Source organism: Coptis chinensis, chromosome 9, assembly GCF_015680905.1.
Source record: "Coptis chinensis isolate HL-2020 chromosome 9, ASM1568090v1, whole genome shotgun sequence".
NCBI lineage: Eukaryota > Viridiplantae > Streptophyta > Magnoliopsida > Ranunculales > Ranunculaceae > Coptis > Coptis chinensis.
Window position 1 is genome coordinate 41,881,569 of NC_141464.1, and position 21,637 is coordinate 41,903,205.

Genomic DNA, 21,637 nt, shown 5'->3' on the forward strand with positions numbered 1-21,637 from the left:
ATATCATAAACTGCAGTTCATTAATTATATACACTCGTCTTCCTTTACATAAAACATTGTAAGTATGTAAAACATCGATAAGCTAATTAAATGGTGAGTCGTCTTAAACATTCTAACTCACTGGATGTAACATTGGACATAAAACAGAACCGAGTGATTCCTCTCCAAGAAGGTGATACTCATTGAAACTGCTTGTAGTTGATTGCAGCTCTGCGACGGTGTAAGTTTTAGTAGACACTGGGTTTCTGGCTCTCCTTGTAGAACTTATTCTTTTTTTAATAGAGTTTACAATTGTGCAATGGTGAACAGATGGTGGACTCCTTAGAGCAAGCATGGGAGGAGACATATTAGGCAAGCTTTTCGGAATATTGTCTGTAATGTGAAAGCATAATCTGTCATAAACCGAAGAAGCAATAGAAGTAAAAGAACATCTGTAATGTTTTGTAATAGGTATATACTATTGGGAAAAGAATGTCAAATGGCCCTCGTCGAGAACACAACTATTATTTACAAAAGACAAACACATTATATAGAATTTTCTTTTCAAACAAATTGGGGTTATAACATAAGGAAGTCTGCTCATAATTCTATTTTAAGTAGAAAAGATGGCATAGAACAATATGAACAGAGTATCAATCGTCAATTGCTTCCCCACTTACAGTAAATCAGGAAAGAAATGATTCTCTTACAATTTCACTTGCGCATTGACAAACACAAAAAGAAATATTAGTATGTAATAACATGAACAATTGATTTCAGTGTGCAAAAACAGCTAAGTGTCGTGCAAAGAAACTTGTCCGAAATCATTCCCAAGAGCTATATAAAATTTAGAAAAAACCCAGTAGTAGATATGAATGGCCTTGTCGTAAGTGGCCATTGTAGCTTCCTCCAAGGCTTCACTCATTGTTGGATGTGCATGGCATGTCCTAGCAATATCCTCCCTTGAAGCTCCATATTGCATGGCCAGCATTGCCTCATGAATGAGTTCCCCAGCATTAGGAGACATGATGTGAACCCCCAATATCTTGTCAGACTCTTTCTCGATCAGCAATTATTTTCACCAACCCTTCTGCATCATCAATAGCTTTGGCCCTGCTATTTGCCAGGAAAGGGAACTTGCCCACACGGTACTCAATGCCAAAAGTCTTCACCTGTTCCTCAGTCTTTCCAACAGATGCCACCTCAGGGTGAGTGTATACAACCCCAGGTACCGTATACAACCCCAGGTACCATGTCGTAATCAACATGACCCTCCTTTCCTGCTATTAACTCCACACAAGCAACACCATCCTCTTCTGCCTTGTAAGCTAGCATGGGACCAGGAATGACATCACCAGTAGCGTAGACACCGGGAACATTTGTGGCAAAGCGCTCATTCACCGGGATACGACCAACATTATCGGTGTTTACACCAATCTTGTCAAGATCAAGCCCGGCTGTGAATGGATTCCTTCCAGCTGAGATAAGATCGAACAACATCAGCTTCTAGTGTAGTCTGCTCACCACCAGCTGATGGTTCCAAAGTCAGCTTGACACCTTCACCAGAGGAGTCTACTCCAACTACTTTAGTCTTTAGCATGAACTTCATCTTTTTGCTTCTCAAGGGTACACTGAAATTGCTTACGAATTTCGTTGTCCATAGTTGGGACAATGTCTGGCCCAAACTCAACAACAGTTACCTCTGATCCAAGCTGTCCCCACATTGAACCCATCTCCAGGCCAATGTAACCGGCACCAACAACAACAAGTTTCTTAGGGATTTCCTGTAAAGATAGAGCCCCAGTTGATGATACAATCTTCTTTTCATCAATTGTGATTCCTAGAAGGGATCTGACATCATTTGAACGTGAATTTTTACCAAAACATTAGATTATAGAATGGTACAGAATCAAGGTCATGTTCCAAAAATCCTTTGACTTATCAGGTATTCCGGTATCCCGGCGAAACAAGTAAATGGTATTAATTAACAATCCAATAACCATATAGTGACCCAACCAGGAAAATGTATACAATGAAAAGAATTTATAATAGAGAAATGGCTGGAACACCTACCATACGTTGTACTGACTGGTAACAAATTGCCTTCACCTTCCACATTGTTACTGACAAATCCAACACATTTTGAGTCATAAATTTAATAGAAGTATCGACAGTGGGTATTAAAATGTAGCATAATTCAGTGTAGCACATACTATACATTATATACATATCAATAAGCTGGAGGTTCGCTAGGAAATAACAGAGCCAGTGAATTCGTTATCCTGCAAGTGCCTGCAATATTGTCCACAATAAGAACCAGACATACAAACACTACAATAGTGCCTCGTTAAATGAACTAAGTTATTGGTATAAGTATATGACCCCCAAGCCAATGAGATACGTAAAATACTGAAATGAGATAAGGAGATCCCCAGTGAAACTGTTGTATGACAGATCCCTGAAATGAGATAGCAATAAATTAAGCTAATATGAATAACTACTCACTTATAAATATGGGAGAGATAAATGGATAAAGCCATAAATAATGTAAAGGGCCCAAAACTGGTAGTAATGGACTACCTGAAATGGCCGACACAGACGTAAGCTCGACAGTTAAGTTATGTAGTTTTACGACTATAAATACTTTTATCAGCAGCCCCTATGTACCTAGTGATCCTAAATTTCTGATAGTGAAACATCTACCTGTAAAGATTATTCAAAAATTTCATATATATGACATACTCCCAAATAAAGAGATCACTGCCATGAAAATAGAGTATAAAAGTGAATGAGAAAACGCAACTCAAAATGATACATAGTAGGGAAAATTAAATTGCCAAAGCTAGTGGTTGGAATGCATGTGCAAATGTTACTTGGCTGCAAGTTGCTATGTACAACAGGCAAGACCTCAATGACATTTTTCATGCATGTATCTAAAACATCGAACAATTTCAGTTGCAATCTTTATTATATTTATAAAAGTCAATCCCACCTCATCTCCTCTTGATTCTAAATAAGTAACATAAGAAATAAAGAACATAAAAATAAGGATTGTCTCTAACCTACACATTATATATGAATGTTATTCTAACAGATATACAAGGGAAATCTAAACAAATTAGTCTTGGAGGAGAACAATTTAGAACTTAACTTGTAATAGTAGTGTTAGGGCACTCATAACATAATAAATTTTCGGTAATATATAGATTGATGTTGAAGGGTGGGAGGTTCTAGACTTACCATAGGGATACAGATCCAATGTTCCTTTCTCAGTGACGGTACAGACTAAAGCAATTACACATGCACTCTCATAATAAGCTTACGACTCTATAACAGTTCGGTGACATTATCAAAAATGTCACCCACTTTTCAGTTTAAACGACGCCAGTTGGATCACCATTCAATCTGTTAAACCCAACATAGAAAGAAAGATCTTTGAGAAATCCATCACACAAGTCAAACTATTCATTTCACTGATGCAACACTCTGGATGGAAGCCACCTGCTAATTCTACAATCCCTTCCAAGCTTAGTATAGATTTATTAGGAAAAAAAAAAAAAAAAACAAATCGAGCTAGAGATGGACAAAAGGTGGTGTTCATTCAAATACAAAATAATTATACAACAATTCTCCTAAACAGTATATCTTCATAACGTATTGAGAAACTTAAACAATAATAAGAAATTAATTGACACATATTAAGACTCACCAAAAAAACAAACCCACCCCCACCTTCACTGCTCCTCAACATACAGCTCCCCTTCTCCCCTTCAAAAACTCATTTCTCTCCTCTTTCCCTCTTTACCACAGCATATGATAACCCCACATGGCACTAAGGAGTTTAACAACTTCATATGCCAGGAAAAAATCCTCATCATCCATGGATCCCACTTTCAAGAACTACCCTTCACTCACTAACAATACCAAAACACTAGTTCCAAATCGATCTGGGGAAAAAAAAGTCGGTGGTTAGTACTCTACTTTAAATAAATTGTGGGTTGGAGGTCATCTAACCCATTGAGAGAGAAGAAACTCTTTAAAAAATAACAATAGATTTAAAGTTTTAACTAATGAAATCATTTATGGTATCTCCTGAAGGCCTCTTAAACTCATATATAGCAAATTGCATATAAGAAATCACATTAAGGAGGTAACTAATGAAAACATATCGTTTATCTGGATGGCAAATATTTTTCTTTTATTTATGCCTATTTTACTGCTTGAAATTTTGTGTGCTTTGTCTTTCGTAAGTGCATGTTTAGCATTTAGGATTTGAAAGGTATGCTAAACTATGTAAACTATGTTAACAACATAAATCATATAAAAAAAAAAAAGAGGAAAAGAAAATATATATATATATATATATATATGTCACCTTTTGGCTTTCTCATACGATTTCCAATGCTGAAATTAGCCATGCTATACTCACAGCACACCTGGACACAAAATTCAGTATAAATTGGAATGTGAAAAAATGGTTTAGACATTGGAACATAAGAATTTAGTTGAAAAGACTGCAATATTACCAGTGCCTTGTCACTCATCTGTTGGCTCCTATTTTGGACCAGCACAAAAGAATTTAACCAATCAATATATGTTTAGCATGTGCATGCACGCCCTATCGGCGTCAAATTGATTTTAGGTTGCGTTTGTACAATGTGAGTATGCAACTTATTTGTAATTGCATGGTGCCTCCTAACTGTACCATCTTCTAAGCATTCACATGGGAATGATAAAGTAGAAAAGTTTTTAGAATATTCTAAATATTCACCCTCTTTTGCTAGTTATAATTTTAAGTGATAATACGGATATCGTGAACAATAAACTTCTGCATAGCCATACGCTATTGAATATAAATAATATAATAAAATCACAAATATAAACAACCGAATAAATCGTTCTTCAAAGTTAACATTAAAGACTAATTGATACTTATTTATGGTCCATCTGAAGTACCGAAAAAACTGGGACACAACTCCAACTTGCAATGCTTCTTGAACTCTTGAAGTACTATACATATACTGGCAAAAACTTGTGGGGTGAGTATGGTATTTGACTACCATTTCAATCCCAATTCGCAAAAGTTGGAGAATCTTTATCCATACAACAGCAATGTATATACCATGCTTCAACAAATAATAAGTTATTTCTTAAGAATATCCAGACAACTAATCCATTGCCACCATGATTACCTCAGTCTCTTATCACCAATTTCTAAAGAAACTCGGCCAGTGCCGTAATTGCATCGATCGACACCTCTTCAATCCTAATTTACCCTGCTATGGACAAATCTCAATTAAGATATGAATTGTAGGTTTAGAAGCTTGGCTCAAACTTATCTAATAGATATGAGGCTTTTAATAATAATAATAATAATAACAACTTGTACGCTGAATGAAGTAAACCGTGGCACACGTGAAATTAGATTGCATTGAACAAATCATTCTGCCTAAGCCTGCAATTTCAACCATTGAAATTGAATTCTAATGAGCCTAGTGGATTAATTGCACATACCTCGAGATATTGCTTTCGTCCTAACTCCATCGAGATCCTGAATTAATAGTCATTTGGATCTTCCTCCAGCAAATATGGTCAAACCTGTAAGCAATAACCAAATCTTATTTTGATCCATTCCAAGTGGCAAAATTGAAAACTCAAAGTAATATATTTTAGAAAGTTTCCAAAGAGTAAGAATGTGTAATCAGATACTATTTGGCAAGTCCCAGCTTTCAAGGGATATGCATGCGCACAGCAGCTATTGTGACCAACACAGCATGTAGCACTTTCAAGTCCACAACATCCCCATGGAATGCAATACCTATCATATTCATACACACAACAACAGGTTCTACCCTTACAGTAGGAATATGTATGTAGTAAGGGGGTAGGAGGGGGTGGGGGAGATCACATGAGTAGGAGGAGAAGGATCATGTTTGGGTTGGTTCCGCTCCTCCCTTGTAGGGTACGAAGGCAGACAAACCCGCTGCTACTACTTTATCAAAAATAAAATAAATAAATAATTTTATTGCTACTGCAACTGCCAGCAACATTATGTACGATTTGAACCAATGCACCCATTCTCTCCCAATAGTTTGCTCCCCACTAATACATAAGTACTTGACACTATAAGTTAGTCCACACCATCATTTGTTCCATAACAAACACCATCGACAGAAATAATACCAACATATGTACTTCACATTGTCTTTGACACATCATTTCTTAAATCTCTCGTAGCCAAAATACATTAAATGCTTCCCATAAGACCGTCAGCCCGTCATACACCGAAAAGAAATGAAAAAGGGAAACCTAGGCCATTGACAAAAAATGAACACCACTGCATACTTGGGCAAGTATAAATCTAACTGGAACTGATTATTATCTGTAAATGGCAAATTCAAACAACTTCAAAGTCACACAATTGAGCTAATTAAGTACCCCTTATTAAGCTGATTTACCATTAAGAAGATTCACATGTTAGCAAGCAAGAAGCACCGGGATTGCAGGGGACCATTTCTCTTGTTTAAGGAAGGAACTGTAAATCACGTGCTCGACCAATGGTTTAAACCCTAATGACGAAATCAACATGGAGACGCAGTCCATGAAAACATTATAAGCAACAGTGATAATGTAGTCAGGGCTTTAATCTTAGAAAATGTGAGACACCCTCTTACCAATATTCTAAGGAATACATCACCCAGATGCCAGCACTACATCATGATAGCAGCACAAGGGGACCTTTATCCGCATAAGACCGCCTTGCTTTAGTTACCTTATGATTATGATATATATATATATTTGATTGGTTAAGATATTAAAACAGGTTTATACAGGGCTTCTTTATAGCTTACACTACTTACTTTTGCGGTATTAAAGACTACATTCTCACAATCAGGAAGGATGCTGATTGACCAAGGCGGAAAGTTATAGTGCTTGTCACTGAACACAACTTTGGCAGCAGACTTGGAATTGTAGTTCGCGAGAAAGGCTGCACAACCTCCGGAGTTGGAAGAGAATACATTTTCCTGAAATATATATATATGATTGATTAAGGCAACTGAGTTACCAAGATAGAACAGGTGGAAAACTTCATGATATTAGAAAAATTGTTACCTGTTGGAAGCTTCCTAAAGAAGTAGTAACGGGGTCGACAGAAATTAAAGCACCCTCACAGAGCTTAATAGCCCATATGAAGATTTTTCAGATGCCCAAATTTAGGTTGCCTTACCAAACCTGCAAGTCGTGAAGTTTAAAGCAATCAAAACCAAAAAAAATCATGAGCAACCAATGCATGCAGACTTCTCGGAAGAATCTTATCTCACCATATTCATCTATGGGAGCATCATAATCATAACTGGTGGTAACAAAAGGACCTCCGGAAGTTCATCCGAAGCTGGTCCCTCCATGGTACTGTGCCAAAATAGTATGGTAAGTGCTCATTATACATCAATAAGAAACTCTTTCAATAACTGGTTAGTAGGAAAGCAAGGGGATTTACCCTTTGTTGCCCAATAGTGACTTGGTTCTCACCAAAGTTAAATCAGGGAGTTATAGGCTTGCTTGAATCTCCACTTTTAGAGACCCTTGAGTCCATAGTTGATATTGTATTTAATTTTCCACACATCTCCCAGAAATTCCCAAACAGTCACGGTAAAAACATAGTTCACAGTCATCAGCTCAATGTTCTAACTTCTACCATGGTTCGAGTGAAATACTGCACACTGCCAGCGAGCCCACGAGGCTTCTAATATTGGGACAGCCACAATAATCTATCTAATTAATCCACCCAAAACTTGTTCGACTTCTTAGTGAAACAAAGCTCTACCGTGAATCACAAGAAAGTCCACAACTAAATCCATCCATAGCTCGAATTAAACAAACACTACTCAGTCATTCCAAAAAAATAGAAAACGGTTTTCTTAAGCAGATATGAAGATAGAAATCCAGTGCGATATAAATAGAACCAACAATCATTGAACGGGGTCAAGTGCGATATAATCAAGTTTTCTTAAGCACAATTTCAAAAAAAAAAAAAAATCAATGGAACCAACAGTCATTGAAAATGAAATAGATTAATTCATAAACAAATAACTAAGAAATCGGAGGTTAGCTGTATATCTCCACCTCCGTTATCTCCAAGTTGGGGTTATTAGATTTTTCAATTGGTGTTTATGCATGGACCAATATGAGAGTTCTCTGATTAGAATTTCCCTTTTCTTAACCTCTTATTAAATAACCCAATTATTGATAATTAAATATCATTTATAGTATGGCGTACATATGGGAATGGCGTGGATTTGGTTTTCTAATATACTGCCACACGAAAAGACCGATTGCTTCTATTTAAAGGTGTTAAGCAATATTTTTATTTAAGGATAATATCGGTACTGAAAATTTATAAAGGCATAAAAAGACAAAATAGTCCTCATTAATAAAGGGTGCTGTATTGGGCGCCACTCATATTAGATCGGGCAGCCTCCAGCCCAACCCAAACAACAAAGCCCAATACACCCCCCCACCAAATTGAAACCGGGAAAACCTACCCTTACTGGTCGTCTCTTTCGCCCAAACCCTTCGAAACCCTAACTAAAAAACCCCAAATTCGAATTTCAAATCTCCAACAAATCTCCAACAATTCGAGTGCCCGATTTGAGTTTCTCCAACAAATCTCCAACAATTCGAGTTTGATCCACCATTGATCAAACTCGAGTTTGCAAAGCCTTTGACTGGGTTTGATCCACCATTGATCAAAATCTCCAACACAATCTCTCCACCATTGATCAAAATCTCCAACAATTAGAGTTTGATCCACCATTGATCACAGTTTGTATGTGTTTGTCACTGAAAACTAGATTTGAGTTTCTCAATTCGAGCTTTATCAAAATTGCAAGTTGGAAGAGCGGTGAAAGCTTGAAATTTGCGAGTTCTTCAATTGAAATTCAGGTTGGTTCTTCTTAATTTGTGCAATCTCTTATTATGTAATCATATATATGTGATATGATCATGGTTTGTTGCTTTGAAATGTTATATATGGATTATTAATATGACTCTATGACTCTGTCCAAGAAGAGGTAATACATATGCAAGTGTACTTGTGTTTGAACTGAGTGTTTGATTTGGTTCAGTTATCATTTTGATTTACTTGTGTTTGAAATGAGTGTTAAACTAGTGTTGTTTAAACGTCTTGAATTCGAGTATGTGGGCGTCTTCTTACTTTCGTAGCTACAATTAAGAGTAACAGTTCGCTGCTGCATTAGTTAGACTACCTAAGTACCAACATCGTTCTTAGAACATCGTTCTTGGCTGTGTGCATTTAGAGTTTTATACCAACAAATTTTTGAATTCATGCACTTGCTACGTTGGGATATTCTATCCCCAATGGAATGCTTATTAGTGTAATTAGGCTAACTAAGTTATTTTTGGTAACCGTGTAACTGTAGCGCGCCTTAGTCCTGGAGTAAGAACAAATACTTGGTGTGACATAAGTCACATGACACCTTAGTTTGGGTATGTTCTTGGCTAAATTTGGCTTAGAAACTTTGGTCGCCAGTGTACTTTCAAAAATCCTTGCTCTGTTTCGTGGTATTGACTTTTGTCTTTGGACGGTCAACCTCTGTTGTAAGAGTAGTGCAAAATGAGCAATGGCAAGCAACCAGGTTGAGTTCCATCTTCGATGGGGAAGACCTCGGGGTACCTTTACTCATGGTCGCTGGCTGTACAGATCAAGGGGCATAGAAAGCTCTTTGAAGCTTTAGCTGGATGTGTATTGATCTTTCTTTCTTATGGGAACCCCCTTTGTTCACCTCAACGGTAGACTTTTGTTCAGCCCTTAACCCATTGACTTCGGGCGGTGGCGCTGCAACAGCCTACTTTCTTCGCTATTAGTTGAGTTCCGGGTCATAAGCCAATACTAATATTCCTTCTTGCTGGATCTTTGCATGGAACAGGTCCACTGCACTTGAATGTATACACAGATACACTTCATGTGGAAATAAATTTAGATGTGGATATAAATATACTAATTATATTAGAATCAACTAAAATTGTACATATATGTGTGACCTTAACTGATTTTGTTCTAGACGCATGTTGGCTTCAATTTCTCTTTGTTCATTAATGCTATTGAAACTAGATGATGCATTAGGTGACGTAGAAAAATTGCAGAAAAAGCTAATTAGATAAGGCTGCAATCCAAATATCTATTACTTTGTTCATACGTACGTACACCTCATGCATTCTGATATTATCTTGGCTCGTGTAAATTTTGCAAACGATCATCGATCGGATATGCTCATTGTGAAATTCTTATAACAAGTCAATTAATGTTGACAGATTCTTTTAAAAAATGACTAAAGGACCTGCATATTCACTTATACAGTATGAACTATGAAGTTTTTGTAAGCTCAAAAGAAAGTTTATTTGCTGTCTCTTGGGAACTAGCCTATACACTCTTTAAGCAATCGGCCTATTAAACCAAATGACCTATCTCTTGGGAAAAGACTTAGAATAAATTTTATCGAGAATGTGTTAAATGTTTGCTTGAGGCCCTTTGGTTGAATTTAGCCTACTTCTTACTTATTTCTAATGAATTGACATTATGGATTAAGTAAATCATAAGATATTTGAATTGTATAAAGACATACGGAAATTGGTATTTTTTTTTTACCTTTTCACGCATTACACCTCGACAAAGTATTTCAGTTTGACATGAAAACTTATAGTATAACTAGAGCTGATTAGTAATTTGTAATTGAGTATTCAAAACTGATTTCTTTTTCGTGAAAATTCATTGTTGCATTTGTTCCTTGTGGTGAGAAGGAATATTACTTTGGCGTGGCGTGTTCGTTGAGTTATTTTCCCTCCCAAAGTGCTTATTTCTCTTTGTATGGTTTGACAGTACAAACATCGTTTCTTGGTGGTAAGGCCTTTTTTTTTGTCCCTAGTTCTCTTTAGATAGCTCCCCAAATTGAAAACAAACAATGTTGCTTAGCTGTTTCATTTTGAGTTCATTCTCTGTCTCATATTTAAGTTCTTTAGTCGGCTGTTTTAAGAAGACAGTAAATCTTCTCCATTTCCTCTATGGATCCCTCATAGTAATAAATTTCCACTGGATATTTCGTTAAAACTTTCATATGAAGAGTAGTACAAAGTAAAATGTTTTAGATAAGTTAATGTGTGAGAAGAGAATTGATTCTCAGAGCTGATTCTTATAGAACATGCACTGTGTCTTCATGGTAGATTTCTCTGATTCAGACAAGGACATAATTAAGTCCAAAACCACAAATACAATGACTCACTGTTTTTTAAGTATCTGGTCAGCACTGTGGCTGTATATAGCAGCTCAAAGGGGACACTTAGGATTGCGAACATGCTTCTAATAGTGCAAACAAGATATACGGGATAACACTGAATGGATTTCATCTTAATAAGTGTTATATTTTCATCTTAATTTTAAAATATTAGTCCTTCCTGTCCCTCAGCAAAGAAGGTGAAAAATAGCAAGACCAGCTTGAAAGTTTAACATTGCCAATGGTTTCTTTCAGCCCTTTCCCACGGTCCAACTCCTTACCTAGCTCTGATATTATTAAACACAAAATAAGTCCATAGATTAAAAAACACATCTCCTAGTCCTTGGCTTCAATTTATTAACTAGAATAAAATCTTAAATTCTTTGTTGACACAAGTTCCATTAGAAATTCAGTTAGGAAGAATTTGGTCTCAAAGTGAAACCTGTAGATGTTAATGGCTTGAAGACACAAAAAGTCTTGTGTTTCGAGCTATCAAGAAAATCTCTCTTTCAAGTTTGGAGGACTGAAAATCAACTCATATTTTGTTGATTTATTGTTAAGTTCTTGAAAGTTTATTGTTAAGTTCTAGTATTTTGTTTCTGTACATTCTATTACTCACCTTTCATACTGCTTATGTTCTTGAGTCTTGACTAATGAGTAATGACCTTGATCACATGCAGCTTTTACGAGTACTTGTTTAAGGTCTGGATACAGGGAAACAAAACTGAAGCGGTAAAGCATTATAGGTGAGAAGCTCTTTCTTTGGTTATCAAACTTACTGAATGTATGTTATCAAGGTGGTTTCCCCTATGCTTGACGAGGGACAGAGTCAAGTCCATTTTGTTGTATAGAGAGTCCAGTTATTTTGTTGTAATACTTGATGTACATAAATGATAGTTCATACAGAAACAGTCTTGTATATATATACATTTTTCACTGTCGTGTAAAAGTTAGGTTATATGTACATATGGTTGTTGGAAGGATGTCATTATTGATTTCCAGGTTATGACAGGTTTAAGTATACGAAATGTTGACTAAACAAAGGAAACTCTGCCCAAAATTCGATAGAATTTGTATAGTGTAACGCCTCATTCTATTTCTTCATATATACTTGGAGTTATCATAGCAAGCTTATAAGTATATTAGTTTTAATGACCGGGATGATGATCTCTTTTTCTAGTGGTTTTCTTTGTACATTTGCTTATTTAAATATGGTTTACTAATACTTTTTTTATTTTTCTTTGTAGCGATGGGTCCTCGATCAAAGAATGTGAAGAATGTAGCAAAAACTACATTCAAGGGTGTTAAGAAATTGTTTGGTGGCGGTTCCTCTAGCGGTGACGCAGTTGGAAGAAAAAGACATAGGCGGCACGGCTTTAACGGCATCGGGCCGCGTAGGGGACCATTTGGAAAAAGAGGTTCCTGAGGTTGATTCGTTTAGTGAAGATAGTGTAGATAGTGTAGATAGTGATACTAATGTAGGTTTAGATGTAATTATGGACAAAGGGAAGAGTATAGTAGAAGAGGAGAGTGAGGAGGAGGATGAGCAGGATGATGATGTTGAAGAATATGTGGTAGAAGACGTACCACCAGTGGAAGAAGCACCTCCGGTATTGGATTTCGTAAGAAAATCCAATGATGATTTGGAGTTTCAAAGAGGTGTGTATGGGGGAGGCCCGTATAAGTCAGAGTTATTGTATGACTATGCGGTGCATGTCGCTCGCGATGTTTGGGAGAGAAGGGTAATATTTTGTTTTTCTTGTGTACTTTGATTTTCTTTTACAAAATCTTTTGTTTCTGTTCATATATATCTAATGCGTGCTCGGTTGTTTCAGGAGGATCGCGGAGCGTTGAAGTATGTTTCACACTTAGCGAAGTTATCCCAATGGAATTTCAAAAATGAATGTGAAAGGTCTCCGAGATTTGCCGTGCAGTTGAGAAGGACTGGGTTGTTTGATCTCGTGGAAGGTTATCACGAGCATATGGATCCACCATTGATCTCTGCGTTTGTGGAGAGATGGCATTCGGAGACCAACACCTTCCATATGCCAGTTGGGGAGATGACTGTGACTTTGGACGATGTTGTCCAAATCTGTGGAGTCACAGTTAGAGGAAGAGCGGTGCAAGGGGACAGTGAGCTGAACTTACAACAATCGATAAATCTCTTACATCTTGGTCTGGGGCTCCCTATTGATTTGATTAGGGCGGAGATGGAAGCTAGCAGGTTCACTTCAAAAGTAAGGCTAGAATTCATCCGGAAGCATTTTGCGAACAAGGTTCATGATAGCCCTATATGTGACGCTGCTGGGAATGTGGTAGAGAAGGCCTCGAGTTTCCAGGATGTTCAACGGACTGTTAGAGCTTTTATTCTGTTTTTCTTTGGATGTGCTGTTTTTACTGACAAGTCTGGGACTGGAGTGCCTATATGTTATCTGAGGCCGTTGTTGAAATTCAGTGAGATAGAAGAGTATGCATGGGGTGCAGCAATTTTGGCGTTTTTATATAGAGGTCTCGGGGCTGCCACATGTGCGAAGGTGAAAGGGGTTACAGGCTATATGACTCTTCTACAGGTAAAACTTGAGTATTTTAGAGTTTATTTTTTTTAATGTTAATTTTATTACTCTATCAATATGTTAACTATTTGTGTATATCTAGGCATGGATCTATGAGTATTTTCCGGTATTCATGACAGTCCCAAACTTCAACTATATCTCGTCTCAGCCGCGTGCTCATAGACACATCCCGCTCCACACACTATTACGACACAAACGTATGCATTGCGCTTTATCGAAATGCGATAATTGATGATTTGAATGAGTTCAATGTAAGTATTAAATTCAATGACAATTTGGTATTTAAGTTTGTTTATATTTATTTTTTAGTAATTGATCATTAGAGTTGTTAATGACACATTTGATTTTGTTTCAGGTTGTTTGGCATCCCTACAAAAATATCAGAGATACAAACCCGATTGATGACATTGCATTTTTGAGGGATTGCTATGTTTTTCAACATTGTCGAGCTTTATGCTTTGTCGCAAGGGTGGTGCGTCGGTTGGGTCATGTGCAACTTGTACCTAAAAGATCCTCCAATGCCAAATTGAGAAACAAGAACCGTAAGGCGACGCTGGTATGAGGTGAGGACCAATATTGGGCCACTTTATCGAGTCGTAAGTAATCACGGATCCAACTCGCGAACCGAGGACCTATTTCGTCTTATCCATGGGAGTGTCATCAAAACTACATGACTTGGTATGCGAGGAATTCTCATGTAGTTTTGGTGAACCCTGAGCTTCTTCCTATTCATCTCTCCCTGGAGACACTGCCTAACTGTTCACCGATTGTAAGTATTGTGATTTTTAATTGAGTTTTCTCTAACTGTGATTTTTTGCATTCGATTGGTAACTTATCTTGATTTTTCTTTTTTCGATAGAACGACGTCATCGATGAAACCAGTCGTTTGCTAGAAAGAGGTCTACAATTGGCTGGGAATGATATGCCAGAGGAAGCAAGGTCCTCCTTCGAACAGGCATATAACTTGACTAGGTGCAAGTACATTGGTGGGCGCTATAGTTGATTTGTTTCAGTTTAGGGTTTGTAACTTTATAATTTAGTTTGATGGATGTAATTTGTTTCAGTTTAGGGTTTGTAATTTTGTTAACTTCGAATGAATTGATGGATATGATGTTTGCATGAATGTTGGATGTTTGAATGGATGAATGATGTTTAATGTTTGAATGGAATTTAATGAATATGAATGGATGAATTTGATGAATGAGAGTGTTTGATATCTGATGTTTGAATGGAAAAGTGGAATTTGATGAATATGAATGGATGAATTTGATGAATGAGAGTGTTTGATATTTGATGTTTGAATGGAAAAGTGGAATTTGATGAATATGAAAGTGTTGTAAAAACAAAATGAATTTTGAAAATTTTTTTTTCCAAACGACCCTGCCGCATCGTTTGGCATAAAAGCCAAACGACCTCAGCAGATCGTTTTTCTTTTATACCAAACGACTTCGGCAGATCGTTCTCTTTTAATTTCAAACGACACACCCACATCGTTTGTCCTTTATACCAAACGACATGGCCACATCGTTTGGTTTAAAGGCCAAACGACTTGTTCATGTCGTTTTTCTTTAATCCCAAACGATGTGGCTGGGTCGTTTGGGATTAAAGTCAAACGACTTGACCGTGTAGTTTCGGTCATTATTGACAACATACGAACATTATTTCAAATCACTCGATTGCCGTCCGAATCAACTAGTCAATCACTCGATTGCCATCCGAATCAACTTAGTCGATCATTCGATTTCAAAATCACTCGATTGATGTCCGAATCAACTTAGTCGATCGCTCTATTTCCAAATCACTCGATTGCCATCCGAATCAACTTAATCGATCACTCGATTTCCAAATCAAATCAAATAAAAGCCCTAACATTATTTCCAAATAACATAAAAATAAAATCAAATTACACTTATTCCAAATTACATCAAAATATCAAATTACATAAATATATCACTTAGTCGATCGCTCGATTTCAAAATCACTCGATTGCCGTCCGAATCAACTTAGTTGATTACTCGATTTCCAAATCAAATCAAATAAAAGCCCTAACATTGATAACATAAAAATCAAATCAAATTACACTTGTTCCAAATTACATCAAAATACAAATTACATTAAAATATCATATCGACAACATACAAACAACTTAGTCGATAACATGTACTGTTGGATCTTCAACGAGCTCCTTTTCCCATATTAAATTGGGAATGTTCAATGCCATAAATTGCAATTGCCTTGCTGTCAAGGCCAAATTCCAACTGTCAGCAATATCATATCGAGCTCTAAGCCATTGGCGCATTACTGGAGGAACCGGACAATCTTCAACAAGTTTAACATTGACAAAATGATTTCCACCAACATGTGCGCTACCCAACACTTGGGTCACTCTCTCAGGATTTGCTTGGGTTCTCAACGGCATGAGAAGGAAGCACTGACGAGCTCCTAAATGCATAAGGACAACATTAAATCTTGAAGCAAATAAGTATCCAAAGAAAAGGCATGCTCATCCACTTATTTAAGGGTGCGTAACCTTCTTCATGTAGGATTTCCTTCATCGAATAAAAACCTCACTTTGATTGTACAAAGTACAATAAAAGGGAGGTTGTCGATAAGCTCTTCTTCGCATAACACCCTTCTCATCCGTGGCCATTCTTCTTGACTTCTTCCTAATGCAATGCAGAAAGCTCTATAACCGCAGCTTGCCATCGCCAACGGGTCATGGACTCTAACAATGTATTTATGCATTTCTTCGGAATATCCAACCCGTAATCCTTAGGACCCCTCGCCTTTCCAAAGTCTAAGTCATCTCTCACATTTCGTGGTGTGATTTTTTTTGGAGAAGGCTTATTTCGCGTGTGGTTGTTTTTTGGTGTTTTGGGGAGAAGGTTTATTTCTTGGTGTGGTTATTTTTGGTGTTTTTGGAGAAGGCTTATTTGTTGGTGTGGTGTGGATGTTTTGGGTTGGTAGTTTTGGAGAAGACTTCTTTCTTGGTGTAGTGTGGGTGTTTTGGGTGGGCGTAGTGTTTGGTTGTGATTTGTGACGACCCACTCTTCATGGTCACGCGTTGAGAATATTCAAAATGAGATGGATCTCGCTTTGAAGAGTTATCATCTCCAGTTTGAAGCTTTCTGCTGTAGCTACCTTTTGGCCGACCTTTGGTTTTTGCTTCCTCACAAGGTGGTACTAGCCATGTACTTTCTGGTACGGCAATCTCCATAAGCTTCCAAATCATAACCCTCTGCTCTTCTTCAGAAACCATTGCAAACCTATTCATGAACAAGTCCATCAAGGTGCAACATCGGGACCAACACCCACCGACACATTGGGGAGAAGCGCATAATGTTTTCCAAAAGGGGTCGATAGCAGTCAAAGGGATGGACCGCTCTTGCTCTTCAAACTCAATTAATTCATGAGCACATGGCAGTCCATGGCTCGTGCGCAAATAACACCAACACCTTATCTCTCCATCTTTAACACGCTTTACGCGGGTATCTATTTCTTCAAATAACAAGTCTAAACACTTGCGTGAGACAAGGCCTCTGAGTTCACGAAACAAAGGAATCCGGTGGTGGTGCTGAGTTACAATCATACTTCTCTCGAAGGTAGCTCTAATCTCGGACATCTGGATCTCTAGAATCGGGTGGATTAAGCTAAACATACTCAAAAAATCATGACAGTTTGCATTTCCTAGTACACGCTTCACCTGAGCATGAGACCCTTCAACTCTATTGGTCGTTGTACTCCCAAAGTGAATGTGTTGGTCAGTCCAACAATATAATCGCATTTAATCGATCCCTATGAGGAAACCAAGTCTCGCCAAATAACAAACAAAATTGGAGTACTTTCAACCCCCGTAATATTTTTCCAAAGCATCCCATCTACTGAAAATAACCTCTGTCTTTGATTTGACTACGGTGTTCCACGAAACCGGCCTTCTCTACAAGTTCTCAGTAGTTGGAAAAATATCGTAACATTTTGAAAGGACGACGTAGCGATATGCCATCTACATAGATGCTTGTGTGCGTTTAAAAAACTCGTCGGTGGCGCTCATCGGGGCTAAGTCCCCGCCGATCCGCCACGATGGGCTTATGTCACCAAGCAAGCCACTAAAATGATGCGGGGCCACTCATAGTCGATTTGTTGTTTCAGATCGGCAAAGACTGACACACGGTGAAAGATTTCCACGTTGAAGTCACCCCTACAAACCGTATCGAAAAGGCCACCGATACCGTTAGTTTTGTAGGTAGCGTCTAACATGAAAAAACCGCTGAAAAAGTCCGAGCCAACTTAACACCTTTTGATGGGCCCATAACAATCCCGTTATCTCCTCGGTATTCTCATCCCGCCTCAACTCCTCAAAATAATGTTCTTTTGCTAACAACTCACTCAATCTCTCGCAATTGTGTGAGACTGCTCATATCCATTTCCTCGCCTACGCTTCTGCGTGTAGACTTGGGATATACTAGAGATGTTATCATGATACCTATTCTTGATGGAATCCAATATTTGTTTAGGTTTTATTCCACACTTACTCATCTCTGACAAATACTCGAACTCTGGAACGGTTAGTCGAGTAGCAAATGCATGTCCTTCAAGGGTCTTCGCCAATGGATGGTTGTGAACACCATTAAGAACGACAATTTTCCAACTATCGATAGTGCCGCGTTGGAAAACACCTTTTAACTTAAATGGACATCCTGATTTCTTAGTTCCCGACCTTCTCTTATTAGCCCTCTCTTCGCCTTCCTTCTTGTGTGACCGATACACACCCAAGCACTCGCAAGCCAAATTCAATCTTGCTACTGGGTTTCCTTTGGCACACTCCGACTTTTCAATGACCACAACAACATTAACTTGTCTTCCTCTAGCGGTTTGCTCCAACCGATTGCCTTGCCTCGCGTATAAAAAGACCTAAACACATAAAAAATAACAACTATTATTAATACACTAATAAAATTATATTTAGATTTTTTTTAAAAAAAATGAAATCAATGCCTACTCAATCATACCTCTTCCGTAGTAAAAATTTCTGTTGTATCACTTAAAATCAGTTGACAATCCACATCATTTGAGTTTGCAGAGGATCGGTTTCCGGATAGCGGCAAAGAATTCTACATATAGAAAAATAAAACAAGAGTCTCAAACAATTTGCATTAAGTTTCAAAGTCACAAAAAAAAAATTTTTAATTAAATTTAGTCCAAACGACCCAGCCATGTAGTTTCATAGAGGGTCCAAACGACCCGGCCATGTAGTTCTATAGTTTTACCAAACGACCCAGCCATGTAGTCCTATAGTGTAATCAAACGACCCGGGCATGTCGTTCTGTAGTGTTCTCAAACTACACCGCCATGTCGTTCTGTAGTGTTCCCAAACTACACGACCATGTCGTTTGATAGTGTTCCCAAACGACCCAGCCATGTCGTTTGGGCTCAGGTTTTGCATTCATTCATTTTGCATCCATTCATTCATTCATTCAATCAATCAAGTGTTTTGTATTCATTTTAATCAAGTGTTACCTCATTATTTAGGTTTGCACTTTGTCGTCGACAATTTCTCGGCATTTCATTTGCTCGACTTGTTGCATCTTCAAATTCTTCACCTTGACCTTCAACATTTTGTTCCACTTCTTCACTTTCAACATATCTTCTATTTTCTCCTTCTCTAATTTGTTGTTCTTCTCTAATTTGTTGTTGTACCTCAAATACTTCTTCTTCATCTTCATGTTCCATTTAGAGAAACTTGAGTATGTAGAGAAACTTGAGTATTCTATGTAAACCCTAAACTCTAAACTGAGTGAATGAGTATTCTATATATATTTGAAATTTTGATATATTTTGAATAATTGAGTGAAATATATTTGTAAACCCCCCCAAACTAGTTTATTATTTACAATTGAATAAAAAAAATGGAAAATAACAAGTTTAGATATAAAACAAATTATTATTTTAGATTTGGATAATTGAGTGAAATATGTTTGAAATTAATTTTTTTTATGTCGGTACGAAATTTGTAAACCCTAAACCCTAAACCCAAACCCTCAAACTAGTTTATGATTCAAAATTTGAAAAAGAAAATAAAAAATAATAAGTTTATAAATAAAATAAATTATTATTTTGAATAATTAAGTAAAATATGTTAACACGAAATTTGTAAACAACTCTAAACCCTAAACCCTAAATCTCAACCTAGTTTATGATTCACAATTTTAAAAATAAAATAAAAAATAACAAGTTTAGATATAAAACAAATTATTATTTCAAATAATTAAGTAAAATATGTTGGTACGAAATTTCTAAACCCTGAACTCTGAACTCCAAACCCCAAACTAGTTTATGATTCACAATTGAAAAAATAATAATAATAACAAGTTTAGATATAAAACAAATTATTATTTTAGATTTTATAGCATGTTTGATTACATGTTTTAACTTGATTATAAAGATACTATGTCACGAAATTTCTAAACCCTGAACTCCAAACCCCAAACTAGTTTATGATTAACAATTGAAAAAATAATAATAATAACAAGTTTAGATATAAAACAAATTATTATTTTAGATTTTAGCATGTTTGATTACATGTTTTAACTTGGTTATAAAGATACTATGTCATAACAGGATAAAGAGTCAGAGAGTGCATGTAGTTTTATTGATGTAATTGTGTTGTTTCTAACCCAATTTTTAAATCGGTTTCAATTTTTCTAATTCAATTGAAATCGTTTGAGTCGTTTGGAATCGTTTGAGTCGCGTGTCCACGCCGTTTGAGTATACACACTTAAACACGCGACCAAGTCGTTGAGTGTATACTCAAACTACATGTCCAAGTCGTTTGAGTGTTACTCACACTAACACAAACAAACTACGCCATATCGTTAGCCATATCGTTTGAGTGTACACACTCAAACTACGCCATATGTCGTTTGAGTGTATACTCAAACTACATGGACCCGTCGTTGAGTGTTACTCACACTAACACTCAAACTTCGGCGGCCATGTCGTTTGAGTGTACACTCAAACTACGCCGTCATGTAGTTTGAGTATACACTCAAACGACATGGCCGCGTAGTTTGAGTGTTAGTGTGAGTAACACTCAAACGACGTGTCCATGTAGTTTGAGTATACACTCAAACGACTTGGTCATGTAGTTTGAGTGTACACTCAAACGATGTGGTCATATAGTTTGAGTGCACACTCAAACGACAAGGCCGCGTAGTTTGAGTGTACACTCAAACGACATGGCCGCGTAGTTTGAGTGTAAACTCAAACGACATGGCCGCGTAGTTTCAGTGTTAGTGTGAGTAACACTCAAATGACTTGTCCATATTGTTTGAGTATACACTCAAACGACTTGGCCATGTAGTTTGAGTGTAACTCAAACTCGTCGTTTGAGTGTAACTCAAACTCAAACTAACACTCAAACGACTTGGCCAAGTCGTTTCTGTTTACACTCAAACGACATGACCATGTCATTTGAGTGTAAACAGAAACGACATAACCATGTCGTTCCATGTCGTTTGAGTAAAACGTAAAACGACTTGTCCGTTTGAAGTCGTTTGATGTCGTTTTGAGTGTAATGCGTAAAACGCGACCGGAGGGTTCGTTTTGGCGATACCGGTTGAATTGGTTGCTGGGCTTGGGCTTTGATGGCAAACTTGTAATATGGCAAATTTGTAAAATTTCTTTTTTTTTGGGGTTGCCCAATCCAATTTGATGAGTGCCCAATGGAATCACCTTAATAAATATCTAGGCATCTGATTTTATTATTCATCAAGGATATTATGCGTCATAAAAATACCC

The 21,637-nt window shown here is 37.2% G+C and overlaps 3 long non-coding RNA genes and 1 pseudogene across 5 annotated transcripts; 2 read left to right on the forward strand and 2 right to left on the reverse strand.

Moving 5' to 3' along the window:
* Positions 1-566: 566 nt before the first annotated feature.
* On the reverse strand, positions 567-2,097 carry LOC147476082 (dihydrolipoyl dehydrogenase, mitochondrial pseudogene; annotated as a pseudogene). Its single transcript, XR_015209744.1, has 2 exons — positions 2,069-2,097; positions 567-1,830 (listed from the first exon to the last, which is right to left on the reverse strand). The product of XR_015209744.1 is annotated as a dihydrolipoyl dehydrogenase, mitochondrial pseudogene (transcript).
* Positions 2,098-2,108: 11 nt separating this feature from the next.
* Positions 2,109-8,255, reverse strand: LOC147476083 (uncharacterized). 2 transcript variants are annotated; one of them, XR_015207683.1, is made up of 11 exons: positions 7,478-8,255; positions 7,302-7,389; positions 7,093-7,212; positions 6,840-7,004; positions 6,654-6,751; positions 6,438-6,548; positions 5,494-5,577; positions 4,355-5,255; positions 3,689-3,926; positions 3,220-3,384; positions 2,109-2,271 (listed from the first exon to the last, which is right to left on the reverse strand). It is a non-coding gene; the product is annotated as an uncharacterized LOC147476083 (long non-coding RNA). The 2 variants fall into 2 exon arrangements; XR_015207682.1 differs by having other exon boundaries at positions 2,109-3,384; positions 7,478-8,253.
* A 264-nt stretch (positions 8,256-8,519) lies between these two features.
* Positions 8,520-12,633, forward strand: LOC147476084 (uncharacterized). The gene is made up of 3 exons (XR_015209609.1): positions 8,520-8,922; positions 11,948-12,013; positions 12,515-12,633. It is a non-coding gene; the product is annotated as an uncharacterized LOC147476084 (long non-coding RNA).
* A 1,823-nt stretch (positions 12,634-14,456) lies between these two features.
* LOC147476085 (uncharacterized) lies at positions 14,457-15,041 on the forward strand. The gene is made up of 2 exons (XR_015209220.1): positions 14,457-14,609; positions 14,700-15,041. It is a non-coding gene; the product is annotated as an uncharacterized LOC147476085 (long non-coding RNA).
* Positions 15,042-21,637: the final 6,596 nt, after the last annotated feature.